Source organism: Puma concolor, chromosome F2 (genome assembly GCF_028749965.1).
Source record: "Puma concolor isolate L17-30 chromosome F2, mPumCon1.1.hap2, whole genome shotgun sequence".
In the NCBI taxonomy this organism is placed as follows: domain Eukaryota; kingdom Metazoa; phylum Chordata; class Mammalia; order Carnivora; family Felidae; genus Puma; species Puma concolor.
In genome coordinates this window covers 42,830,591-42,846,373 of record NC_141684.1, presented here as the reverse complement: position 1 = coordinate 42,846,373, position 15,783 = coordinate 42,830,591, and positions in this window count along the sequence as shown.

Here is a 15,783-nt window from a genome sequence, read left to right as displayed (position 1 = left end):
TCTCCCTGTCTTTATCCAGCTCCATGACAAATTAGTGTACTATTCTTTTTTTTTTTTTTTTTTCCAGTGTACTATTCTTTAAGCAGAGTGTTTAAGACCACAGACTTTAGGGGCGCCTGGGTGGCGCAGTCGGTTAAGCGTCCGACTTCAGCCAGGTCACGATCTCGCGGTCCATGAGTTCGAGCCCCGCGTCGGGCTCTGGGCTGATGGCTGGGAGCCTGGAGCCTGTTTCCGATTCTGTGTCTCCCTCTCTCTTTGCCCCTCCCCCGTTCATGCTCTGTCTCTCTCTGTCCCAAAAATAAATAAACGTTGAAAAAAAAAAAAAACCCACAGACTTTAGAGACTGGCAAATTGGGATCTGAATCCCAATTCTAATGCTATTCTTTGACCTCGATATGTATCACCAGCATGGATTGGGAAATCTTAGACTAGACCCTCGATAATGCACCCTCCACTCTGTGCTCGTTACTTCAATAGCGCAGTCAAGGGGGTAAAAACCCAAGGTGCATTAGGGGTTTTTGTAGAGAGCTCTGAACACCGTCTAAAAATGGGACCAATATATTTTAAATATATATCGAAGGTGGAAAGAGGAGATTCCTAACATTTTCCGTTAATAATTTTTCTAAAGAGGTTTCAACTCTACTCCACCTGCCTTAAGCATATTTTCCCATTTGCTCCTCCCAACCACACTCAGACCAGAAACCAACAGCAATCAGCCTTATCTGTCACAAGCCTAAGTAAGTAACTAAGAAGAGAGCCACCCTATGTCATGATATTACAAAGGCTGCTAAAAAATTAAAATTAAAACCTGGTGTCTTTACCACACCAAACCAGATACAAAGGAAGCCACAGAAAGTTAAGTTCAAATCCTCATGTAAGTTTCTATTTTAAAAGCTAAACTAAAAAAAAACAAACAAAAAAACAAACTACAGCAAGCATCAGTGAGAAAGCTTGAGATGAATCATTAGGCATTGTAGTGGACATAATCTGGACATGGCATTTCTCACCAAATGGCTTCTGGAAGCATGGTGAGGACTCTGATTTCTCTTGGTAGCTGACTAGGGGGTTGTCCTGACTCTACAGCCCTACAGCAATGTCTTCATCTTTTGTGGAGCCTGCAATACTCCCCATCAGAAACTTGGAACAATTTTCAAATGTAACCCATCTGATTACTCCAAAAGTTAGTTTGCCACCTGAAGTGTTCATCTACTGGATTTAAGGATGAGCCCTGATTCTCATTCAACTGTTTACTCTGAGAAATAAACAGTTACTTCGATTTTCTCTGTTTAGCGAATGTTTGTTCTGTGCTGGGCATTGGGAAAAGTGCTTGGCTTACGTGATCCCTAATGTGCACAAGTCTGAAAAGGAGATCACAATCTCCAAGCCCCATTTACAACTGAGGAAACCGAAGCTCAGGGAAGTCAACTATCTTGCTCAAAGGCACTTAGCTGGTAGATTACTGAGCGAGGATTTGAACTCAGATGCAGTGACCCAAGATCTTTGCCACTCTGTACACCGCTCCTGGTTTATAGGGATGTCCTAGTTACAGCTCCTGCTCAGGACACCACGACCATTCCTTTTCTATTATCACTTGCCCTTGCCATGGCTTTACTGCCACCAACCAGAAGGGGACTTAGTATATAACCAACTCGTGTGTGTGTGTGTGACAAATGATAACTAAATTTATCATGGTGATCATTTTGCAATACATACAAACAGCAAATCATTTATTTTGCACACCTGAAACAAACACAATGTTGTATGTTGTTTATACCTCAATTAAAAAGTGTTTTTAAAGGCCAACTCTGTTTTATAACAAGCTAAAACACAGCTCTGGAGAATTTATGTCAACACTAGAATTGCTGCTTTGGGCAAACTCTCTAATGTTTAAGTAGGCAATGTTAACCAGTCCTATGTGTTTGTGTGCTCCTATATTCCCTCCAGGACATATTTATATAAATTCATCCAGAGTGCTCTGTTCAAATTCCAAGCTCTCCATTTCCAAAGACTCCTGGGCTCACTAAGATTTTCCTGAGATGGTAGCAATTGGTTGTTGCTTCCCTTAGCATTTTCCAAGCTGAAGTCATGTCTGCCATGCTCTATGAAAAAGAACTCTGGGGTCACAAGGAAAAGTTTCTCTTAAAGATGTCTTTCAATAAATAAACGAAGTGAGAATGATAGAATTTAAATGTTATCATTTTTCAAACCCTACTGAAATGATAAGTCTAGGCAAAGACCAGCAATGGCTGCCACATCACAAATAGACGAACCGGTCACCATATGCCTCCTAATAAAAGCATGTAATGCTGTGTATGCAGGACTAATGTTGAAAAAAAAAAAGTACCTGAATCAGATCAAACCTCCAACTTTAGAGAGTAGATCCAACAGTGTAAGATCTCTCTGCATTGAGAGTATAAAAGATGCAGAAACATTCTCTAGAAGGACATTTTTTACATCCACCGTTGGTAAAAGCAAAGGATATATCATTAAAGTGTAACTTAATAAAGGCTTTTCTACAGGGGTTTAAATTAAGGAAATCCATCTAGGATAATCTTTCTGCTAGTGATTAATTTGATTCACAGATAGGCAGAAGGCCCACAGAAGTATCTGTAGTCTATAGTCATACCAAATGTTTCATCCAGGCTTTGTGTGTGTCTGTGTGTGTGTGTGTGTGTCTTGAATTTTCTCATTTTAACATTTTGTGATAGAAAAGTTCAAACATAAACAGAAGTAGAGAGAATAATGTAATGAACCCCATGTACAGCAATTATCAGCTCATGTCCAACCTTGTTTCATCTATGCCTCCCTTGAAGCACACCATCCCCCACCCCAGAGCATCCAGATTGGCTTCTTAGAAAAAGAAAATGATGATCTTACTCTGGAAGCAGCCCTCTGGTCAACTCTGATAAGGGTAGAATGGTCCTCCCTTACCTGGAATACAGGCCAGGCTTATCAATTCATAAAATTGTGTCAGCTTTGCTCTCTGCCTGACTGGTATCTGAAGTATAGAAGCTCTTCTACTTACAGACAGATCGGATTCTTAGAGGCTTTTTCCAACTCTATTTGTGCTCAATTCTGAAGAGACGTCATACAAATTACTTTTAACATTTTTTGTTTGTGGTAGACAATTTTGAGGGATTTTTGCTTTCTTAACTGCAGATATTGGTGAGTTTTGACTCTTAACTACAGGACTTCATGAGTTCTGACCCTGAACCACAGAATTTTGTGGTTGAAAAGACTTTATCTTTCAGTCAACCACCTTCCAGGCCCTAACCAAACAGCTAAGTCTGCCTGGCTGCTGCTACTCAGCTCTGGTCAAAAACCGGCATGAATGTGGGAAAGATCCATTCCTCACACCACACACCAGAATATGTTTCAAGTAGATCAGAAATTTAAAAAAAAAAAAAAAAAGTTAAGAAAACCATACAAGTACCAGAAGGTGAATTCCTCTACAACCAGGAAATGGAAAAAAACTTTCCTAACTCAAAACCTCAAAAAACAATGAAAACATTGATAAACACAATAATATTAATTTTTAAAAACAATTTGCATGGGCACAAACACCAAGAACAAAGTAAAAAGAAAAGATAAACTATGGAAAATACATGCACTGTATAATAGAGAGAGGGTTGATATGTTTAATGTATAAGAGCTGCTAAAAATAGAAGCAAAAAAGATCCCCCACAAAAGTAGATGAATGGACAAGCAATATGAACAATAGTTCATAAGAAAGGAATGCAAATGGCCCTAAAACATATGAAGAAGAAAATTCTGTACCTCACTAATAATGAGAAAAATGTAAATTAAAAACAATTATTTATCATATTAACAAAAACCCAAATACAAGGCCTGTTGAAGAGCTATGGGGAATGCATAATGATACAACCCTGTGGATGGGAATTTGGCAATATTAACAAAATTACATTTACCCTTTGTCTTAGAAATCTCATTTCTAGGAAAATATCCCGTTGAGACACTGGAAAAAATTTCCTAAGATCTATGTATAAGGTTATTCATTGCAGCATTAGTTATTAGTAAAAACTGAAAGCAACCAACATGTCGACCAATAAGGTTCTGTTGAATACAATGTGGTATATCTATTAAACACTTTTCAGCTGTTAAAAGGAATCGGGATAATTTCTATACACAATTATGGAGCAAGCTCTAGGATACACTAAGTGAAAGAAACAACATTTTTAAAAAGTATATATAGTATACCATTTACATTATATCTAAGAAGGGGAAGATACAAATATGTATATTTGTATGTATGTAAAACTATGTACACATATAAAAACACATTTGTAGGCATTTGCTTATTCGTATATTCCTTGATTTATGAAATGTCCTTGATTTATGATAAACCCATCATAAACTGAAAACATCATAAGTGGAAAATGTATTTAATACACATAACCCACCCAACATCAGCGCTTAACCCAGCCGACCTGAAACTTGCTCAGAACGCTTACATTAGCCTAGAGTTGGGCAAAATCATCTCACACAAAGTCTGTTTTATGACAGCGTTAATATCTCATGTAATTTATTAAATGTTATACTGAAAATGAAAACCAGAATGGTTGTATGGGTGCAGAATGGTTGTGAGTATATCAGTTATTGACTCTCATGGCCTCCTGGCTGACCAGGAGCTGTGGCTGTCCCTGCCTGGCATCGTGAGACGTGATCGTCTGGTGTATCATTAGCCCGGGTAAAGAGCCAAATTCAAATTTTGAAATACGGCGTCTACTGAATGTGGATCACTTTTGCACCATCGTAAAGCTGAAAAAGCAGTAAGTTGAACCACCATAAGTCTGGAACCATCTGTACTTTAGAAAATAGAAGAATAAACCACATTTGTTTAATTGTTACCGTAGGGGAAGAGAGAGACCAAAGTGGAGAGAAGAAGAGAAGTTAGAACTTCTCTTGATAAAACTTAGTGTTATAGATTCGACATTGGAACCACATAAATTCTTTACATAGTTATAAAACAGTCTTAAATCAAAATGAAAGGAGAGCAATTCCTAAAAATTGAAACCAAATAAAACAAGTGAACTTCACTATGTATGGAGTTGGCAACATGACTACTGAGAGGAATTAATCCAAGTAATTTTAAAACAGTAATTTGACTGCGTATCCCTAGTGGGATAGATCCTAAGGACAAAAATAACTTTAAAGAATCTTACACTGTTTTCAAATATCATACTGTTAGTAATGATATTAATATTATGATTCTGAAACATCATAAAGCAGAAAGTAATTATGTTAATATTGTTTGGAACCAGGATTTTAGGCAGAAGAGTGAAAATATGCAAATACAAAATCGAAGAAGTTAAATTAAAAAAAACCTTGCATTACTAAATCCAAATTGAAAATATTAGCAGAAACTCATGATGTATTTTCTGCTAAATATTTTTTTGTCATTCTGTCCGCCAAAACAACCTAGAAACAATGACCAACTTGTAAGCAACGGGCAGCCTAAAACCAGTTCGTGATCTTTAAATATCATTTTTCACAAAAGGAGCTAAGCCTCCTTGGAGAAATTGCTGATTTCAGGTCTGCAGTAGGAAATCCACAGAATGTGCCTCGAACATTTGTCATACTGGACAGCAAAGAAGTTCTCAAAAACTACTGGGGTTGTATCAAAGATTCAGAAGCCAACAGGAAAGAGGCTCTCACAGGCAAAAGATGGAAAATTTTGAGAACCAGTAAGAATAATGACTCCAGTACGAAACACATGAAATATGTAAGATCCAGGTGGTAGTAATTATACTGCACAACAAGAACTCGCTGATCACCTTTGGGGGGTGCTAAAGAACCAATTTACTATTCTGGAAAGGTGTAAATCCAGGGCAAGAATCAAGGATTTAACCTGCCCTTCCTATACACGCTGAATTTCAGGGGAATCAAATAATAAAAAAATAAAATAATAAAAAATAAATTTTTAAGGAAAAGTTACTCTTCATAAAAGTCTTCCAGCTAATAAATGAAGGAATGATATAATTAGCATATTATCATTTTGCAACCCCTACTTGAAATAATGGATCTACACAGAGATGATGAACTAGAACAGACAACTGGTCACTATGTGCCTCCTGAGAGATGTTATACAAGTCAGCTTAGGAGGAATTCTTGATGAAAATTTGTACCTGCATCAGATCAAATTTCCAATTCTAGAATGTGAGTCTAACAGCTAGTTTATAGGAAATGCTGGTCAGAGGAACAGGTTATGGATGAAATGACACCTCAGGTTGCAAAACACAAAATATGAAAAACTGCAGGACAAATGACTTTGTTTCTTCCATATATAAATTGAAAGGGGTCAGGGAAGAGGGAGCAGAAACCTGTAGATTAAAACAAATTTAAGAGAATTTTTGGACCTGATGGAAACAACCAATTCTTTCTAAAGTGTGGGGGTAGGGAAATGACACAACTAGGAAAATTCCAATGTTGTCCATTTTTAGGTGTGATAACAGTTATGTGGTTTCAGTTCTTAAAGAGTCCTTGTCATGCAGAGATACATATGGAAAGTTATGGATTAAGTGGTTTGCTGTCTTGAACTTGCTTCAGAAGAACCCATTTGGGCTGTGAGGGTGGGTCGTGAGATGCAGGGGAACAGAGGTGAAATAAGATCAGACGGGAGCTGGTGACAGCGGGAGCTGGGTGATGGTACCTGGGAATTCATTACGTCATTCTCTCTACTTTTGTTTGCACTTGAATTCTTCTATTAGAAAATGTTAAGATGAGAAAAATCAGGTCACACACACACACACACACACACACATCCTGATCTTCTCTCTAACTTCTTGTTCTTGAGCAAGGATCTGGGTCAATAATGGCTAAGTGGTGGGGTCGTTTGTTTGTTTAAATAATCAGGGCATTTACTTCTTTAAAAAGAGTCATGAGCCTGGGTGACTCAATCGGGTAAGCGTCCTACTTCGGCTCAGGTCATGATCTCATGGTCTGTGAGTTCGAGCCCCGCGTCGGGCTCTGTGCTTACAGCTCAGAACCTGGAGACTGTTTCAGATTCTGTGTCTCCCTCTCTCTCTCCGCCCCTCTCCCACTCATGCTCCGTGTGTGTGTGTGTGTGTGTGTGTCTCCCTCTCTCTCTCTCTCTCTCTCAAAAATAAACATTAAAAAAATTTAAAAAATTTTTTAAAGACAGTCATGAGCACATTCCAATTGGAAAGCTGCCTGACTATTCAACCATAACACCATGTGCTGAATCCTCTTGGTTTGCCTTCTCGGTCTGGCCTTTCAGAAAATTTAAATGAAAGCTCCTGAATTAGACAGTAAATTTGAAGATCAAAGTCCTAAAATATTAGTATTGAAACACAAAAACTGTTCTCCTGTGTCAGCATCTAATTGTAAAGCTAGGATTCATGGCCAGGTGGCCACAGAGTGAAACAGAGCGCGTGCAGACACAGGAGCCAGTGACCTGGGAGTAAGGAGGATGTAGGGGGCGAAGGGGCAGATGGTCCACTTGTGACTAAGCCCCACGAATTTTCAGCCATTGTGGGGATGTCTTTAACCTCTCACAGCATGACTTGGGGTTCTGTATTTCCAGTGGTCAGGGAAATCGGAGGAGGTTCAGAGAGGTCGAATAATTTTCTCAGGGTCACAGAGCTGGTAAGTGACTTAGCTCGTCTTCTAACCTAGGGAAGTCTGCCTACAAAACCCTTTCTCCACTCTCTACTTTGGCAGGCCCCAGAGCAGCACTTTGTGGACACTGATGGTCAATGTCACTGCAGGGGTAATTCACAGAACATTTCCCGGGTGAAAGTCCAAATCCTTAAAGTAAAGGCAACAGCACCGTGATGGACAGGATGAACACCTTGTTACACAAGGCAAAAGAGTTCAGAAGACAACTCATGCCTTGGTCATTTATCTGGCAGCAAATCCAGGAGCAAAGCTTTCAGAAAGCCTGGCAGGTGCTGGTGGGCAATGGAAGCATATTTCACATCTCCTTTTCCCATCACCTTATATCACTTTTAAATAGATCATGAATGATATTTTTATGGACAAATCCAGGCCCTTTCCCCTGTGGCAAGTAATGCAATAAGAGCTCATTTATTTAGCATCCTATTGATTAGAAAGCAGTGATACAATACAATGAGTATTGATGGCCGTAAAGATACCCAGAGGCAGCGAAATATCCTAAAAAGGTTTATGACTCATCAAACTGCAATTATACTCCAGAGAGGCAGAGCTCTAAATATCTCTTATTGAATTAAATTTACCTGATAAATGTTCAGCTGCATATGGCTATGTGAAATCTACACAACCAGAATACTTCCTTACCCAGAATAGCACATTCTCTGACCACACTGGGTTTTCTGCCATTGGATCTAGATAAATATGACCTCTGCCAAAATATTTACTCCATCACTGGAAGATTTTGGAGAAAAGAGCCTTAAAACCAAGTTGAAAGAATATGGTAGAAAATGATTGCTCGGTACATTTGGGGAGACCTCCCAAATCCGCTCTCATGTTTAACGAAATAATATATGTAAAGTCCTATATATGCCCACAATCGGTAAGGGATCCTAGGTGGCCACTATTGTTATTATTGTCATATTATAATTATTAACATCATAATCCTTGCCTTGTAGGTCCTGAAAATAGAACTACATTGGGAGGAATGGGCTTGTGTCCTCAGAAGAGGAGTGGGTGTGTGTCTTTGGTCTTAGCTTGAGCTAAGATTCACTTGAACATAGTGCAATCTAATAACCACCAAACTATTCCTCATTTACTGCTTTTAATTTATCCCAAATAAGCAAATACATAAAAAGCAGGCACAAGACAAAAAGACTATTCCTAAAATGCAAAATCTTCAGTGAAATATGCTAGGAGCTGGGTTTTCAAGTGAAGTCCTTCAGCTGATACAAAGCAGCAGAGAATACTGATGCTTTCATTGTCTCACTACCCCTGTGTTAGTCTGGGTTCTCCAGAGAAGCAGAACCAATAAAGTGTATATCTATATAGAAAGATATTGAAAGACAGATGAAAGAGAAAGAAAGAAAGAAAGAAAGAAAGAAAGAAAGAAGAAAAGAAGAAAAGAAAGAAAAGAAAGAAAAGGAGAAAAGAAAAGGAAAAAGAAAAGAGGTTTATTTTGAAGAACTGGCTCATGCAATTATGAAGGCTGGCATATCTAAAATCTGCAGGGTGGGCCAACAGGCTGAAAATGAGAAAGAACCAACGTTGAAGTTCCAAAGACCATCTGCTAAGAGAATTTACTCTGGCTGAAGGGGAGAGAGGAATAAGGGGGAATCGATCTTTTGTTGTATCCAGGCCTTTGACTGATTGAGTGAGGCCCACCCATATTAGGGAAAGCAATCTGCTTTATTTAAGTTCACCAATCTAAATGTTCATTTCACCCAAAAACATCCCCACAGAAATATCCAGATTATTGTTTAACCATATATCTGAGCATCATGCCCAGCCAAGTTGACAAATAAAATTAACCCTCACTCTCTTTCTCTCTCATACACATACACACTTGAGCAAGTTTCATCACAAAGTGAGGAAGGAAGCATCTAGAAGGAACCTTCCCGGAGTTATTGTGGAACCTTCCCAAGAGGCCACATGCCTTGATGAGAGCATCACCGCCTTGATTCCAAGGTATGATTTTATCTCTTCTTCTCTAATGAGAAAAACAATCCATTGATTGAGAAAATAGGCATTATGTATCTAAGATGCTATTTTTAAAACCCGTGAGCTAAATATTGTTGTATTCTTATTTACAGATGGAGGAACTCTTTTCAGTTAAGTGATTTGCCTTAGCATCTATCAACTAATGGAAGAATCTAAATATGAACACAGGTCTTCAAATTCCAAATTACCTGTGATTTCTCTTTATGCTGTGTTCAGAAGTAAGGAAAACATGAAGTCCAGACAAAATGCCTATAACAGAAGGAACTTGTGATGGTAAGTGTGTAATATTACATGTTCCATTTCCTGTAACATGTAATGATTTCATGATTTCATCCGTGAAACGACTGTTTCATCCGCGATTAGGGTAACTGTGGGGAGCAATCCTCATGCAGATGGCAGTAGACTGCAAACTATACCTTCTCTTCGAAAGAGATTTAGGGAAGCTCTTGGTAGAAGGGCACGCCCATATCTCCCAATCTGTCACACCCTCCTGACAATCATCATTTGTCACAGATTCCTAAGGAGGCCCTGGAAAGGCTCTCACCAGGCCATCTGCCAGGTGTCTTATCTCCGCCAACCCCAAACTTAGACTAACGGTGGCTCATAGTTTGTGGCGAAGCTGTTCCAAAGAGCCGTTGAAAGGCAGGCAGCCAGTGGCAAGGCTGCGCTTTGATCTCTAACCCTTCTAGCACCCCGGGTGACCTGCTCCAGCCCCCCCCCCCCCCCCCCCCCCCCCCCCCCCGCCGCCCCGGGAAACCATGTCTTTAGTTTATGCTAAGATCTACCCTTGTTTGTGGCTGGTGTTTCAAGGGTGGAAATATTGAGTTGGAGAAACATAAGAAGAAGATTGTAGTAGAATCTTTGTGCTATTTGCTCTTAAAGTTTGTGTTGGTATTTGGGCTAGGAAAACAGTCTGTCTCTTCTTCTTCCTGCGCCCCCCCCCCCCCCCCCCCGCCCGCCAGATAACCCTACTCTCGCTTTAGTTCAGTGCCTGATCTCAAGTAGGACCAGGGGCCTGGAGAGTGGGCAAGAGGCTGAGTGCTCAGCAGAGCCACAGGCATGCCCGCCAGGTGCGGACATGAAAATAACACACCAGTCTATGGGGCACCACTCAACAGGCACGTGTGGGGCAAGCCACATCTGCCATGGCCAACTTCTGGTGAGAGCGACCAGGAGAATCTGCGTTCCCTTCCGCGGTGCCTCTTGCAGCAAGCAGTGAGCCAGTCCGTGCACATTTGCCAAAGCTCGGAAAATCACAGCTAACCTGAAAAACAGTGCAAAAGCTGTTAGTCCAAGCCAGGGCACCCATGTGCAAGTAGTAAATTAGAGTCAAAGAGAAGTAATGCCAGACCGTCCTAGGCAAAGACAATGACCAGAAGCCAGGAAAGTGGTTGCCATAATTCAAAGACATATACTTGTAACAAGGCAATAATAGGGGAGGATTCCTGTAAGGAGAAGAAAATAACACATGAACACATTCAGATATCAAAATGACATTATGAGGCACCCACATTCGCATTACGACTATTCTTCTAGATAAGGAAATGGGCCCAGAAAAGTTAAGTAAACTTGTACAAAGTAACACAACTAGTAAAGTGGACCCATCAGGATTTGAAACCAGGAGGTCTGACTCCCAAGTTGGTAAATTACATTCTAGCTTTGTAATTGCTTTCTGCTTATGAGACGGTTATCAGGACTGTTGAGATTTATTAGTTTTTAATTCCTCACATCGTATTTTTCACAATAATATCACATGCATTGGTTTATAAAAGAGACCATAATAAAACTGTGTATTTTCTAACTATTTCGTAATTTGGACTTTTTTCCCACCAAAATAAGATTTTTGTCCATGCCATTCTTCCAGCACTTTCCTATATATGTGACTTGTACTGGCTGGGCCAATTTTTAACCCAAATTGGTTATTTAAAATATGAGATCATTCTCCTATACTTCATGGTTTCCTTCAGGTCACATTAAATTTTAGCTTCTTTCAAGAATGATTCTATTTTATCAGAAATTAAACCCTTAAACTGAGCTCTAATTTCTTTCCACATATCCATGAGTACAATGACAGGAAACTGAAGTGAGATTTGGGTTTTCTGATTTTCATTTTTTGGAAAGGATTTGGGGTGTTTTTTGTTTTTTGTTTTTCACTTATGGTCTTCCTAAAACCATACCTTGGAGACGATCTCATTTGGCATCTGGAGACAGGTGAGCAATCTGTTCCAAAGTGAATAAAAATCATATGGGAGGTTTTTTTAATGTCATTCCAATGCCTTCAACAGTTCTTATGGTGTCACGGGTTGTGCTGTGACCTAGGTTCTTAGTTGCTGTGACATCATACCTTCTTGAACCCTTCATTCTCTCAACTGCAAAAAGGAACCAATGATCCCCACTTCTTGGAGTTATGAGGTATAACTAAGCAGTAAAGATAAAGACCCAACACAAGCCTAGCACAAGGAGAACCACAATGACAGTTAAAATCTCCATGGTTCTCCCTGGTCTGAGCTCTACCCGTCACCATTCATGTGACTCTCGAGATGCTTAATTCTTCCAGAATTCTATTTCCTTACATGTGGGTCTAGATATCAAAGGGTCCCAGTGACTCTGTGATTCCAAGGTGTCCTCTGTCCCGCCCACACCCCTCATTATGCTGTCTGTCCACTGCCACATCCATGCTGGCACTTGGCCCAGGGCCCAGTCTCCTGCCAGATCTTTGCATCCCTGCTCACATCTATTATCTCCAGGACATCCAAATGGAGCTAAATGTGCCAATTAGGCTCTACTCAAGTAATTGCACAAGTTTGAGGCTGCCTCTGTTAAAATAAATGTTTGGGCTGAAGAAAACTCAACTTGGAAAAGAAGAAAGATACCCAAGTTTGCCAGAGAATTTTCTTACTGCTTTTAATAATGTGGAGCTGCCAGAGCTGAGGGCTCCCCCGAGCAATAGAAATATCTCTCTTCTGCCTTCTTCCAACATGACTACGCTCTCTATGATATTGCTACCTCTCTCTATCCATTGTCATCACATTTGATTTGGAAAGTGGATCAAAAAGCAAACTAAGCTTAATAAACTCTGGGGTGCTGAATGAACACACTGATAATTACATTACCCGGCATTCATTGAACACTTACTTTGGGTCTAAGCACAATCATTAAGACGTATTAAATAATACCCGCCATAATACTATATTACTTATCATAGTATTTATTTGTAAAGTAGGAATTTTAATTACCCTCATTTTACAGATGAGAAAACTGAGGCGGAGACCAAGTTGGCTGACCGAAAGCCCACATTCCTTACCACCACACTATGTTGCCCATGATAGCACCAGTCATAGTGATGATAGCTCATACTTAGTGAGCATGTGCACTACACTGGACACTTTACGAATGTAATACAAAGAGGGAATTCACTGATTAGGAAAAAAAAAAAAACCAGCTTCTAAAATGTCCACATTTTAAGGAAGGAGCAAAATTTATCTCAGAGATACATGGTGTTTTTGTTTATTTCAGTGGTTTTTCTATCCTACTTACATATTAGAACCACTTTGTAGTTTTTAAAAATACCAACATCCCCCCCCCCCCAAAAAAAAAACCCAACGTCCACAGACACCTGGCTGGTTCAATGGGTTGAGTGTCCAACTTCAGCTCAGGTCATGAGCTCACTATTTGTGAGTTTGAGCCCCATGTCGGGCTCTGCTGACAGCTCAGAGCCTGGAGCCTTCTTGAGATTCTGTGTCTCCCTCTCTTTCTGCCCCCTGCCCTTCTCACACTCTTTCTCTCTCAAAAATAAATAAACATTAAAAAATTTAAGAAATAATGAATGAAAAATACCAACATCCAGAGGCACCTGGCTGGCTCGTAAAGTATGTGACTCTTAACCTCAGGGTTGTGAGTTCAAGTCCCACAATGGGCATGGAGCCTAGTTAAAATTACATATATATATATATATATATATATATATATATATATATCAGTATCCAAATATATATACTATATATATATATCAGTATCCAAAACCTACCCCCGGTCCTGGGGGTGGGACCCAAGCATCAGTCTTTGGTGGTGGTTGTTGTTGTTTTAAAGAAAGGTAGACTACCCAGGCGCCTGGTGGCTCAGTCGGTTGAGCCTCTGACTTTGGCTCAGGTCATGATCTCACAGTCTGTGAGTTGGAGCCCCATATCGGGCTCTATCCTAACAGCTCAGAGCCTGGAGCTGTTTTGGATTGTGTGTCTCCTCTCTCTCTACCCCTCCCCTGCTTGTGCTCTGTATCTCTCTCAAAAATTTAAAAAAAAATAATTTTTAATTAAAAAAAAAGAAAGGTAGACTACCATATAAATACTTCATTTGGTTGTGTCTGGAGTCTTGGAGGCTTGACTACCCTATGTTCTCCTACAAATGGACCTTGAGAGCTTATTTGGAGTTTATAGCAGGGTAGTGCAGCTACTTGTATATCCTTGACCAAAGAAAGATCCTCTTCTATTGGGGAAGGTCGTCCTCTTGGACCAAGCACGCAGCTTTGGGAGGGAAGCACAAGGAGCAGTGAGGGAGAAAGAGGACATCCGCCTAGACAGCCAGAACAACCAAATCAACCATGGCGGTCAATGGGGTGACAGATGTCACAGCCAGATCACCCTCACATTCAGGCATCAGTAATTTTAAGATCTTTGCCGGTGACTCTGATGCCCAAGCAGGTTGAGAACCACTGGTTTACTTTAATCAACACCCTTAAGACCATTTTTTGTGTGTGTGAACATGATTGGGAAGGAAAAAAAAAAAAAAGTCGTATATCCTGCATCATAACGTTAGGAGACTTTGGAGTCTTCTTCAAGTAGGAAGAAGAGTTGGGAACCCTAGAACAGGGAGAAGAGAATATTTGGAAAGCGATCTAGACAGTCCAGGAGGAAAGACTAAAGATCCACAAACAGGACAGAAGGCGAGACCCTGACAGAAAAGGTGGTATGCTGGGTTACAAAACACGGATACAACACTTCACTCTTCCCCGAATGCGCACCCTTTGCAATATGATTTGCAATTCCCCTCATCCAAAACTAGAGTCTTCTTCCCCTAGTCTTGAACCTGGGCTAGTCTCGTGGCTTGCATTGACCAGCAGATGCAGCAGGAGTGACGCAATGCCTGTTCTAAGCCTAGATCTCAGAAACCTTGCATGCTTCCACTCACCTCCATGTGTGTGAGCCTGGGTTAATCTGCTACAAGTTGAGAGACCACATGAAACAGACCCTACGCATCCCAGCCCAGCTACCAGACATGTGAGAGTTCAGCCGAGATCAGCAAAGGGACCCACAACTAACTCAAGACCCACGTGAGAGTCCAGCTGAAACCAGAAGAACCACATTGTTGATCCTCAACTGCTAATGCGCAGAATTGTGACCACTGCGTTTTGGGATGATTTGTTATGTAGCAGTAGCTAACCAATACAGATGACTAGGGGGATGGCCTGTAGAACGGTGGAGGATCACAAGGTTGACATCTAATCCTGTTTTAGCTTGTCTGGTCTGTGCTGTAAACCCTCTTGCACCACTCACAATGAGGCCCAAATCTGCAGTAGACACAACCACCTTGGTAGATGACATTTCCCACTGAATAAAGGGGATCCGGGTGATGAGTAACAGGAGCACAGTCACAGCAGGAGAGGTGCAGAGGGGCTTGAAAATCTTGCAGAAGCAGGAAATCAAAGTGGGGGCCATTAGGAGGAAAACAAATCCCCCCAAGAACTCAGAAGACAATGTGGAACAGGTCTCAAGTGAGCCTTCCAGGATATCAAAGGAAAAGGTGAGTCTGCTAGGCTGGAGGGCTCAGGAACACACCTGCAGCAGCCCCAAGGGTCTGTTGGTATTATTCATCACATCCGCCCTAACTGGGAGATGTTTATGACCTTCATATTATAAGGGTAAGGATTACAAGGTTAAATAACTTCCCCAGGATGACTCATCAGGGAGGAGGTGGAACCAGGCCTCTCTGCCTTGAGGGCTCTCTGGATAAATCTAATTAGGTGGTGTAGCTCTGACCACCTATTCTTGAAACTCCAAACCCCCAGGCCTTCCAGGATGTGGTGATTCACAGCATGCTGGCCTTATTTGAAGGCTAGGTAAAGTGACCCCCAAACCA